The sequence below is a fragment of the Centruroides vittatus genome, unplaced genomic scaffold (assembly GCF_030686945.1).
Source record: "Centruroides vittatus isolate TY-2023 unplaced genomic scaffold, ASM3068694v2 contig_1615, whole genome shotgun sequence".
Classification (NCBI taxonomy): Eukaryota; Metazoa; Arthropoda; class Arachnida; order Scorpiones; family Buthidae; genus Centruroides; species Centruroides vittatus.
The window spans coordinates 1-12,595 of record NW_027120984.1 but is presented as its reverse complement, the minus strand read 5'-3'; the positions used below and the strand labels follow the sequence as shown (position 1 = coordinate 12,595).

The 12,595-nt window shown below is 30.8% G+C and overlaps 1 long non-coding RNA gene across 1 annotated transcript; it reads left to right on the top strand.

The window, feature by feature from the left end:
• Nucleotides 1-492: 492 nt before the first annotated feature.
• Nucleotides 493-1,442, top strand: LOC136968811 (uncharacterized). The gene is made up of 2 exons (XR_010879702.1): nucleotides 493-699; nucleotides 1,147-1,442. It is a non-coding gene; the product is annotated as an uncharacterized lncRNA (long non-coding RNA).
• The last annotated feature ends 11,153 nt before the right edge of the window (nucleotides 1,443-12,595 follow it).

The following is a 12,595-nucleotide window of genomic DNA, read 5'->3' as shown; positions in this document are numbered from 1 at the left end:
GTTGGCGAACATACAGATTGTTATTTTCCTTAAAATACTCTGAACTGACATGAGGGTTGTCTTATATGCCGTAAAATACACGGTAACTAATTTACTATTTTCTATAATAATAAAATTTTTATTAGTTAAAATAATGTGTAATTTTTTTTCATTATAGATATTCTTTCTAGAATAGAAAATTTTCAAGAATGCCAATGTTCATTTTCAAATAAAATGAAAAATAAAATTTCTTTTAGACAATCTTTTGAATACGTTTCAGCATTATGCAATTAAAGGAGAATTGTTATATTGTTTTATATAAAACTAGGCGTATCTCTTCTTGTTTAATAATAAATATAATGAAACAGCTTGATGAATTTTTATTTTAACAAAGTATATTTAATTACAAAGCAATTATTTGTATACTAATACGAATTTATAGTTTTCTCAGCTGTCCTGTCTTACTTGAAGGGAATAATAATCGCTTTCAGGTATAAATTTAATGGATAATTATTGCAATATTACTTTATTTCTTCAAATTAAATCATTTTTATTATCTAATATAATTATTCGCCCATATGTGTTTTATGTATTCACTTCGTATAAATAGAGTTGAAAAGATCAATTCGAAGAAGCCATCTTCGAAGAATTCATACTTTATCAGAAGACCCAAAATGAATTATTTTATATTGAGTTTCGTTGCAGCTCTTTTAATATTGGGTAAAAAATATTCTTTGTAATTTTATTTATTTAGTAGAAATAAATATTTTTTACATTATACTTTATTATATTATCCTATAATTATATTATATTAATACTATATTATATTATATTTTATTTATTTAGTTAAAATAAATAGAAAGTGCTAATATTAATAAATTAATGGAATCAGAAAAATGGTCACACAATTCATCACACCGTATGCTGACATTATTTGATATATTTTACCGGAAAGAAGTTTTAAGCAATAAAATAAATGTGGTTTTATTTTAAATGTACTTAATTATACTTGACTTGCAAATTCTTCTATTACGTCTCCAGTAAATCAAATGGTGTAAAGAGCACAATGAGATCAAGCGTGTAGCTACTTATCTGATTCAATCTATATAATTTAGGTAAGACAATGATTAACCTTAAATGTATAAAGACTGTTTTATATTTATTTAGATGTAAATTGTAAGAAACACGATTACCCACTAAATAAAGCAGGTTGCAGAGTTACTTGTCTGCAAAACGTAGAATGCAACGCAGCATGCAAAGGCGCAAATGGTGAAGGTGGATTCTGTCCTTGGTCTTACAAGTGTTGGTGTTACGGTCTTCGTGATGATACACCTACAATAGTGACTGGTAATTGTTAGCTCCTGAAGTATCCTTATCTTCTGAAGTAAACAAAATCAATATTTGAAAATATGTAATGATTTGCATTTTACTGATATAGGAAAATAAATCTTATGTGAAACTAATTACTGTTGCTTGTTATTTATTTGTTAAATTATAATTGCTATATATACTGGACATTTTACTAAAGTTTCGCTCTGTGAGCACTGAGAGGGTTCTGTTTTTAGCAAGTCCACTATGGATTTTGTCGGATCTGTTCTTTATCAATGCGACTAGGCCCACAACGGAGTGGATGTTGGTGAGAAAGGCACCCGACATATGAGAATCAACCACGCTTTGAAAAATTTCTGGTAGGATTTTACCCGTTTGTACTCGATTCCCAGCCTCTCAGAGGACTATGTGCCATCCTAATCACTCGCCAACCGGATTTCGTCACTTATGAGTTTTATAGTCTTTCTATGAAAACAATCCACTTGAGTAAAAAAAAAAAAAAAAACCACGAGTGATAAACCAATCACCACATTTTCTAATAATATCAGATGTTTTCGCTTAATATGCTACGCAATCCATAAATTTTATTTTATTTTTTATCACTAGATGGCAGTACAACTTTTCCATTAATTGTCCAGTAATTATTTTTGCAGCATGCAGTAATAGTGAAGGTTCATTAGTTTAACAACTACTATAGCGAACATTCTTGTATCTGAAAAACAGAACGTGAAGCTTCACGTTCTGTTATTGAAATATGAACAGTGTTATGCAGCATAACACTGTTTATCATGGCAGTAAAATGTTTAAAGTATTCCTCCAAAATGTCCTACTGAATTCAAGAGAAAAAGAATATTTTTTTTTTGAATCGATTGAATACCACGAGTTTTTGAACGTTCCAATTCCGTGGTTACTTGATTCAGTACACTCGCTCGTACCATGGGCTTTTGTTCATTTGAGCTAAAATTTTTAAAAATTGTAGACCTATAAATTTCCACTACCGACTGCTGTCTGTCCTTCCTTAATCTCGAAAACGGATAGATGAAAGTTAAGACCAGACATTTGGCACTTCACGTGGAATCGAACCATATCATGTCCTCTTTAGGCCTAATTCCCACGTCTAGTCTCTCGGCCCAAACCATCTTCGCTTCGCCCCATGAGCTTAAGCTAAGTATTTTATATAGAGAGATTATTATAATCAGTGGCGTGCTGTCATTGGAAGCGATGGAAGCGCCGATTCCACCTTCCAATGACCTTCCCTTGTATTTTATAAAATATAAATTTTCATATTTTAACGTACAGTACTTTGCATTAATTAAAATTAATATTTTATTATAACTGCATTATGTATCTTTTACAAATTTCTATACTACATGTGAAAAACACGATAAGATTGCTATTGTATATTCGAATTATTCGGTGGCGGAAGGAATGTCGAAACCGGGTGTTTCCAATCAGCCAGATTATATAGGCATTGGCACATGCGGTTTACAGAGCACCAACCTCACCCGGTTTAGCCGGTAGAAGCGACACACGCATAAAGCATCTAATTTTATATCCCGGACCGGTTGTGAGCTGTTAGCCGACTGCCTGTTAGATATTCGGCCGCCCTCGCCCGATTATGTGAATCATGAGCAGACTAGATCAACGGCGGGCAACCCCTGGCCCGCGGGCTAGCTACGGCTCGCGAATAGTTTCTATCCGGCCTGCGAGATCTTTAATAGATCATTAAATTGGAAAAATAACTAATTAATAGTTATTTTTCTGAAATGCTTCAGTTAGGATTGAGTTCTTTTGTCAATAGATATTTTTGTGCTTTTGAATGTCTGTTCAAAATCAGTGGGTTAAGAAAACACATTTTAAATTCACAGAAAGTTCATATATCTAGTTCCATAATATGTGTAAATATGTTTTAATTTAAAAAATGGTCATACAAATTTGACTGAAGTATAGTATTCCTATATAAATTGTTGAACAATCAATAATACTGTATTTAAATTTCTTTGAATATAATAATTATATGTTCTAAATAAGAATTTCCATAAAATACTTTATATTTAAATTATCATAATATTTATTTTACATTTCCATATTTCATATCAATATGAATGTCAGGAAAAAATAACCATTTGTACTGTAATGTTTTCATAGTAAGCTATGTTTTAGCCTTTTTTTTTGTTAAAATAATATTACCATACTAATGAATATTTCTAGATGCCTCATATGTGCTGTATACCTGGTTGCTAGGAACATATAAAGTGAAATGATATCCAGTGTCTATATTTGTTTCCACAGGATTTGATTTGAAAAGCAAACCAATGGATTACAGAATTTGTACAAAAAATAAAACATTTTGAATATTAAGTTAACAATTATGCATTAAAAAGAATAAATTATGTTTAGCTGAAAATATATATATATTAAATTGTTAACTAATCTGCCTTTCCAGTCAGGACATTCTGTTGTAATATTTTTTAAAATATTACATAAAAGTTTTCTGTAAGGTTAAAAATATATATTGTCTAATGAAATATGTACAAAAAACACTTAATTTGCAATTTAAATTTGTTGTTTTTGATGATTTTATTAATGCGAATTTTTAATTTGTGCGGTATAGTTGGCGACTAGTCTCGTGCGATTCGTCATGTCTCACGTTGACTTATTATAGCTAAATAAACTTATTATAGCATAAATGCACTTATTATAGTAATATTATTGCATGAATATGCGAAAAATGAAATAATTTACTTTTTAAGTCAACAAAACACCACCTGGACAAAAATATGTAAAACAGACGATAGACCAGACGATGCAGTCAAGTGCTGACATCTGTTGTCAATAAATTCTATTTCGTACGGTTTTGAGTTATTTTCTATGTGAGACTTTTTTGTGCGGTCCCTGTTGACCGCATAAAAAAAATATTTTTTAATTGTGTTGCGAAAACTATTTTTTACAGCCATTCGTGAAGTTTCGTGAGATTTTTTTTAATGCGTTTTTTTTAATGCGGTCCCTATCCCCCGCATAAAAACAGGTTTGACTGTATTACATAAAAGTTTTCTGTAAGGTTAAAAATATATATTGTCTAATGAAATATGTACAAAAAACACTTAATTTGCAATTTAAATTTGTTGTTTTTGATGATTTTATTACAGCAAATGTACAAAAATGCTTTATTAAAATATGATTGAGTGAAAAGTTCTACCATCTTTAAAACTACTTGATAAAATAAATCAAAACGGTAGTAAATCCAATTAAATGTGTTCAATTTAATATCTGTAAATACAAGCAAAATGTAAATGTGCTAGTATACATGATCATTATCAGTATGGATCTCTAAAACACTTTCTCCTTTATTCTGCATCATTTTCTGAATGTTTTCCTTCTGTGCTTCGCTAGGTTTTTTCATGGAATATGCTGAATCTCTCTTCTTGGATTTCTGTTTAGTTGATTTGTATCTAGTTTGCTTTGTAATATTTTTATTTGCAGGTATATTGTTGCAGGTAGTGCTTGAATTAATGTTAAATGAGGATTCCACTGAAATTTTTCTCAACCAATCATTAAGGAAAGTGTTTAGCTCACACATTTGTATTTTATTGAGTTTTCTTTTTTTCACTATTGCATGAACTGCATTTAAATTTTTTTCCAATTCACAATATTCAGACGATTGATCAATAGTTTTAGTTTCTTTACTTATGCATACACGATAATTTTCTACACTCTTAAAAAGTGTATTCGGATCATCAGCCAAAATGTCACAAGATAATTCATTTGTTGCATTCCTGTTAGAAGTTTCTTTTTCTATTTTGATTACAGCATGAATATGCTTACACATGTTTAAACTTACTTCGTAATCCGGACATGTACATGAATACACATGTACGCACACATTACATTTGTTACATAACAACTTGCATCGAGTATGGTCTTCAATGTTCGCATTTTTTTTCTCCACCACATATATAGAATTTGTTATGCTTTGTGATTTTACTTGCCATTGTATACTGTCAATGACTTGGTAATATCACAAAATGCTATTGCTTCACTTTCTTTGTGACTTTTATGTATTTTTGCTTGCCTGTGTGAAATAGTCCCCTTGCACATCTTTATGATGCGTTCAAACAATTTGTCACGAGTCATCTTTAACAACACATCAATACAATGGTCCACCCACTTCCAAACTCATTAACTGTTAATATAGTACTAAGATAAAAATCATATGCAGTAGTGCCATGAGTGGAGTCCACACAGATCATCTGCTGTCCTAGCATCTTTAATAATTCTTGTTGAATAGGTAACATGATTATCAATATAAAATCTTCATTACCAAGTTTCTGTTGAGCATCAACTTCCCCTTGCTGTTTAAAATATAAAACTGGACACTGTTCTAACGATTTCATTTTATCCACCCATAACTGCACACTGAACTTATCTTCAGGATGATATTTCTTCTTTTCCTGAAGGTTATATGCACACTTAATGTTTTGCAAATCTTTTCTTGTCACAAGATGAATGCGATAAAGTTCATTACTTGCAGTATCTCGAATATCATCTAAGATTCTCTGCAGGTGACTCCATTAGCAAGTTTTCCTAAAAAGTAAAGTATTGATAATTAATCATTTATTACTTTTTGCAAATCAACCAGTAAAATACACTTTACCTGCAATAACTGCTTTTTCACTATCAGACAAATGGATGTGTGCAAGACTGAAATCATGTCCACAGTGATTTTTATGGTATTTAACTATTATTGAATTTGATGTGATGAAAACCTCAATAGAAGCAAGACATATCTTTCCACTTTTGCAAGATCCCTGTGATTTTATTTGACGTTTCCCACATCCTTTTGGAACATAATTTCCTGATCGATGACATGTATAGATTTTTTAATTCTGCCATCGGAAAGTATTGTTGAACCATTACGTGATATAAAAGATGATTTTACCAACTTCTCTTCTTTATCTTTCCAGACAAAAAATTCTAGTGAGCGAAAGTACAATATTAATTAGTTTCTCAGATGAGTAACTTTTATACATTTCTTTTTTGTAACTTAAGCAACTTATTGTAACTTATAAAATTAAAATTGTATTATTATTTACTCCAATTAAACAAAGACAGTCCACAAAAAGTTCACTTTTAGGAAAACAAGTAAGAACTGTAATTTACAGTAAGTCTTGCAGCTACACATAAAACACAACTTATAAAAATCCAAATCGGCTAAATACTAAAAAGTAGGTATAAATTAACTAAAAGTAACTTCTACCAAAAAGTAGTATTCTATTCACTGTTATACAGTGTTTAATCTTAATACTTGTCATACTACAAAACTTCATCTGTTAAATACACTTTTAACATTACATGTTTCAGATATACCATTAATTTAAGAATCGCCTATACTGAGAACTACTTTAAAAACACTCAAATTATGGTTTGACACTTAAAACTTACCTGACATATCATTAAACGTTAGCTGTTCTTCACATTCTTCATAGCCGTGTTTTTCAATACAGTGCTGTCTTAAACTTTCAATTGAGACACATGCCAGGTTCAAACATTCCTCGCTTAAAGAAAATGGACAAGGCAAATTTTTTCCTAACTGACATGTCACAACGTTGTGTAAAAGACGTTGATGTGTAATTAAGCTTTTCTTTGCCTTGTACTCTTTTTCACAAATGTTGCAAGGAAACATTTCGAATGCACGCTTATTTATATATATATATTTGAAAAGAAAAATCACAAATGAAAAATCAATTTAAAAATAGCTGTTCCCTCTCACGACAATATGAGGACTAGACTAATCGACCAGCATTTCCTATTTCAGTGGGTTGACGTCATTCAGCTGACCAATCAGCGCGTTGTGCCATCCGGATCTCTAGTCGCACGTGTGTATACTAATATATCGCACGTTAAAATTTTTCTCCGTTGCGTGTCGCTTCGCGATAAATTTTTGTCGATGTTAAGCCTAACGAAAATTTTTATAATAATAATCGTGGCTATAGTATCGTTAAAAATTATTTCTTTATTTTGTACAAACAAATAATTATATTAAAAAATATAAAAACAAAAAGAAGTTAATCTAGTATCAAAACCGTTCGATTCTATACACACATGTCCCGACACGTTTCGACTGGAAAGCTTTCGGTTTAACGACATTCGGATAAACGACGTTCTACTGTATTTCGTGTTATACAATTGATAAAAGACAATAATAAATCAAAAAATACAAACAAAGATAAGTTATAGCAGTTAATAATCAATAAAATAATAACATTGACATGCCTAGTGCCCGTCAGATAATGCCTTCTATACATTTGTCTTTCATCTAAAGCTAAGTGACTCAAGCTTGTAGACTATCTCCTCACTTATTGTGAAAGTTTTCCTTTCTTGTTCGTGCCATCCATCATGCCGAACACTAAAGTCTTTACGATTCCTCTCATAATTTATTCAAAACATGTTGAAATAGTTGTGCTAATAGTATTTTGTTATCACTAGTGTATCCATACATCATAGTGTAGGAAACGCGTTTCCAGAATACTTAGCTTTTATCGAAATTAATTGCTTTGATTATCCACATTTTACCTCTAGTTTTGCTATTCTATCTGCAATTTAAATCATGAATTACTCCGCTTTCAAATTAAAATTGAATCTTTCATCTCAAACTTGACATCCATACATAGTCTATAATTCTTTCTTGTTTCCGCACCGTTCTTTAAGTTCCTCTTCGTTTTCCTCTTTACTAATAAGAGTGATGCCATTATCAAGTATTAAATTATTAACTACCATATCTAGAACCGAAGTTCCTTACTATTTTCTTTATCCTCATCCATTGCATTCTTCAGGTGTCAACTTGCATCGTTCCTCTTTCTACACTGAATCAACTTTGCTGCATTTCTACGAAATTATCATCAGTATTCATGGCTGCTGACTTTACATAAAACCTGTGTAAATATATATAGAGTAGTTATTTAGATTTAAATCTCTAATAATAAAGGTTACAGTTAAGTATTTATGACCATTATTTTCTGTAATTACTCATAAATTACTCATTAATTCGATTATTTATTTTGTATTTGCAGAGTTTCATAATCAGGCAAACCTTTAAACGATGGCAGTGATGAAAACAAAAATAGGCTGTTGTTAGCAGGTTAAAAACTAAAATCGGATTGATGGAAAAAGGTAAAAAAATACATGGACGTTCAGCAAGGGAGAAGTGCTTCCCCGAGAGCTTTTCTATATGAGAGTGACAGCTACATGTGTTAATTATACACGTGTAGAAAACCCATGGGGTAGAGAAAATAGAGGACGCACTAGGTAGAGAGAAGTAAAGAATACAAATTAAAGATGGAAATGTGACCCCACATAAATATGAGAATAAGCGAAGATAAAACAAATTCTACGCTGGTTAAGCGCGAACACATGTCCATGTGTTCAATGGCTTTACCCCCTCAGCAATTGGTGGACATCATCTTTATTCGTGAGGTTTATTTTTATTATTCGTGGGTATAAAAGACCTTTTAAATCGTATCCACCAAGGATTTGGCCAGGCTCATAATCGGAGTGAGAGGATGAAGAGAGAAGGGACACGACATTTACGAGATGATCCGCCATGTAAACGTGTTTTTGTTTATAATATTATTGAATAAAAATTTCTTAGAATTTTATATAAAAAACTATTTTTTCCTCTATAATTATAGACAATTACACAATTCTAGATAGACATAAAGACAAAATTTACTCTGACCTACATTTAATAATACGCTACCTTCATCCTTCTGTAGACAATTTTTATATTCTATTTTTAACTACCCTACATTTACTTCTAGTCATTAATTAATTATCTTTTAATTTAAAATGGATTTTTCTATAAGTAATCATTTAAAGACAAATACAATTAGAATTTATTCATTATTTTCAGAACAATTCAGATGTAAGCGATATCCTGTTGATCCTCGATATAACTAAGAAAACATTCCGTATACACAAATACAAACAGCATTTATTGTATAAATACGTAGAAAATAAACACTATATTGCCACGAGGAAACGTAACACTTCTTATAAATAATCATTGTTTAATGGCCTAAGATATGTCGAAGGTTTTCTTTATCTGATTAGGTTAAGGTATTGATTTCGTGAAAAATACTCGATCAATTCAGTAAAGTCGCAAGATGAAGACAGACTTACTTTTTCCACTCTTCATCTTATTGTTTTCACTTGTGTTCCCAGTAAACTTGTTGCCCGAAAATGAATTATACAATAACGAAGGGAAAGAAAGTAAAGAAACTTTACATTTTTTACGAGACATGGACACAAAAATGAAGAATTTAACTAAATTTATAGTGAAGAGCACTTTGCCTTACGTGATGGAGATATCCGAAGAAGTGAAGATATCGTCTTCTTGTATGAGAAATTTAATGCGATTCGCACAAGATTTCACGAAAATGAAAGACTGGACCTTCAGATGTGAGTAAATTCATAAATTAAGAAAGAAGTATTGTTTAATAGTAACAGTTATAAAAATTATTCTGTAAATATTGTAAAAAAGTGAAAAAAATAGCGGTAAAAATCTTCTTTTTTGTTATAACAGTGTTGGATTCCATCGCTAAACCCCCTTCGGGATTTTTAAGAGCAACTCTGTGGATGCAGGGAGATTACGATCAATGTCTGCATGTTGAGAGTTCAGGAAATAAAGTAATTAGAGGAAAGTTTTGCTCAGTTCTTCTAAAATTACCAAAGCTACGACAAGATACAGTAAAAGAAATTTCATCGTCTGACATTACAATCGTACAATTATTGAGGAATATCATCGTGAGTACAGAGTAAAATTCTGTCTATTATTTAAATTTGATAGGATTAATATTCCTTGATTAATAGTGATTCTCTCTTTTTACAGACACCAATTACTATAGCTCAAGGACTTAGCAAAGTAAAAGAATTGCGTATTGATGTTTGTATTCCAGATGCTTGTAACGAAAAGGACTTAGAGAATATTGGAAATTGGAGTAAGTTCTTCACAAAAATTTTAAAAAAATTCGAATATATTATATATTATGTTACATGTATGTTTGTTTATAAATGTGCAAGAGAAACTTCTTGCGTAGTACGAAAATAACCGAGGGACACCTAAGCTCGTGTTATTTCAGTCATTACAGTTTGTGGTAATTGATAACTTTTCTAGTCACACTACAGACTAGATTTATTGTATATATATATTTATATATATATATACATAGAAATTATAACAAAATTAAACTTTATTGTAATTTTTAAAAAGTTATCAATGATTTCCTGAAAGTCGAAGTTGAATTCTGGAAAACGAAAGAAGAGAAAGAGGATTATTCCCAGTCGCAATTAATTTGCTTGTAAGTGTGTTTTTACATTCACTTTTGTATTTTTTAAACAACTGCAAATACAAATTAAGTGATAATTAACATCATAAATATTATTTAAAGGCTATTCGTGTGCATAAATACTGTTAGATTTTATATATGTATTACTGAGCTTTTACAGAGAAATAAGGCCCATATTAATTGGCACAACGTTGACCTTATGTCTTGTACATGAATGCCAATTCGTTAATTATATAATTGTTTTTTCAACAACACAATAATTTTTTTTTCGATAAGCATAAGTATTAATTATTTTTTTTATTTCTGTAGAACTGCATTAGGTGTGTTAATAATTTCTGTCATCTTAGCGACAGCAGTACATACTTTGTTGAAATTACAAATAATTTCAAACGAAAAAGCCAAAGGTAAGCTAATCTAATATAAATTTATAAACAACATGGCTGACGTGACTCTATCATGAATATGCAACAATCGAAATTACCTGTATTTATCGGAACTTCAAGGATATAAGAAGGAATTACTATTGAGTTATTTAGTACATAAAACTCATCAAATCACCAATAAATCAATTTGCGTATTAAAAATTTAATTAAAAATACAACGAACTATATTTTCTTTATCACAACGGAGGAAATACTTCGGTTTCGTTCGAATACCACTCCGCCGACGATTTTACTAAAGAGATTATATTTATGAACAAATAAAACGAATTTAAAACTATGCTTATTCAAGCATTACTTGTATTTTATTACTGAAACTGATACGAAAGACCGTTTAAATGTACTGTTCCGACCTGACAGGATTTCCCGTGTTATCACTGGATATACTGTATCTACACGTATTGCACGCTTCCACTTTCCACTTAAATGCTTTGTCTTTCTGCCAATAACGCCCACCTGTTGCGAAGAAAATAAAACTACTAAATACTGGTAGTTGATCGCGGGTTCGAGTCTGACCGGAAGGTTGACCAAGTAAAGTTTCTGGGGTTTCTTCAGGCCTGTAACACTTAAATAGGGCCAGTTTTCGTTAACAGTCTTTTTGGTAGAACGCCCATGTGTTGCGTTACCTTATCCTACTAATCCTACAATCCTATCTATAAAAATTTTTATATATTTACGGTATCTTCATTACGATTTTCTTTGCAACACCTGATGCGTTGGCTATTAAGAAATTTATACCCTTATATTAGCAAAAGTTATTAATAAGTAAACTATTTACTGAATAAGAATTATTTAATTATTTAACATTTACATTTACAGGAAAAATTGTAGACGGTGTCATTGCAATTTCGGCATTAACTACTGTACAGAAACTATTTTCTAGCAATATTTCGGAGAAGACAAGAGCCTTAAGTGGAATTAAATTTTTAATAATCATAAGTATAATATATGGGCACGTGTTCACCTGTTTTAACGCAATGCCCACTATTTCGGGTAAGTTCCTATAATTGCCATATACTTTAACTTTTAGTTTCATGGCTGTTATAAATACCAGAGGAAAAATATAGCAACAAGTCACAATATGACCCGAAAAATTTTTGATCATCGAGAAATGCTAAGAGTTAAAGGCATTTCATCCGTTTTTGTGGCTGTTAGTGTGTGTGGGAGCACGATTTTCTTTATTCAATTTGAAGCTTAATAAATCCTGTGCCTTCAATCGAAAACTTCTGAAATTTTGCAGGAAGGTTTGTGTATCAGGGAGCTTGATGCTACTAAATTTTGGTAGTTAAAAGTGAAGGGGTTGGGAAGACAGAAGGTAATCACTTGTCATATTTCGAGTAGGGTTGGACATAATAATTTTACACGTTATTAGCATTTACAATTTTTATAAAAATCATCTCTACCCTCAAAATTAAGTTTCAAATTAAATTCAGTGCCAGTTTTTAATAATTAATAATATAAAAGAAATTTAAAGTAAATGCCATAACAGATGGCGCTACAACA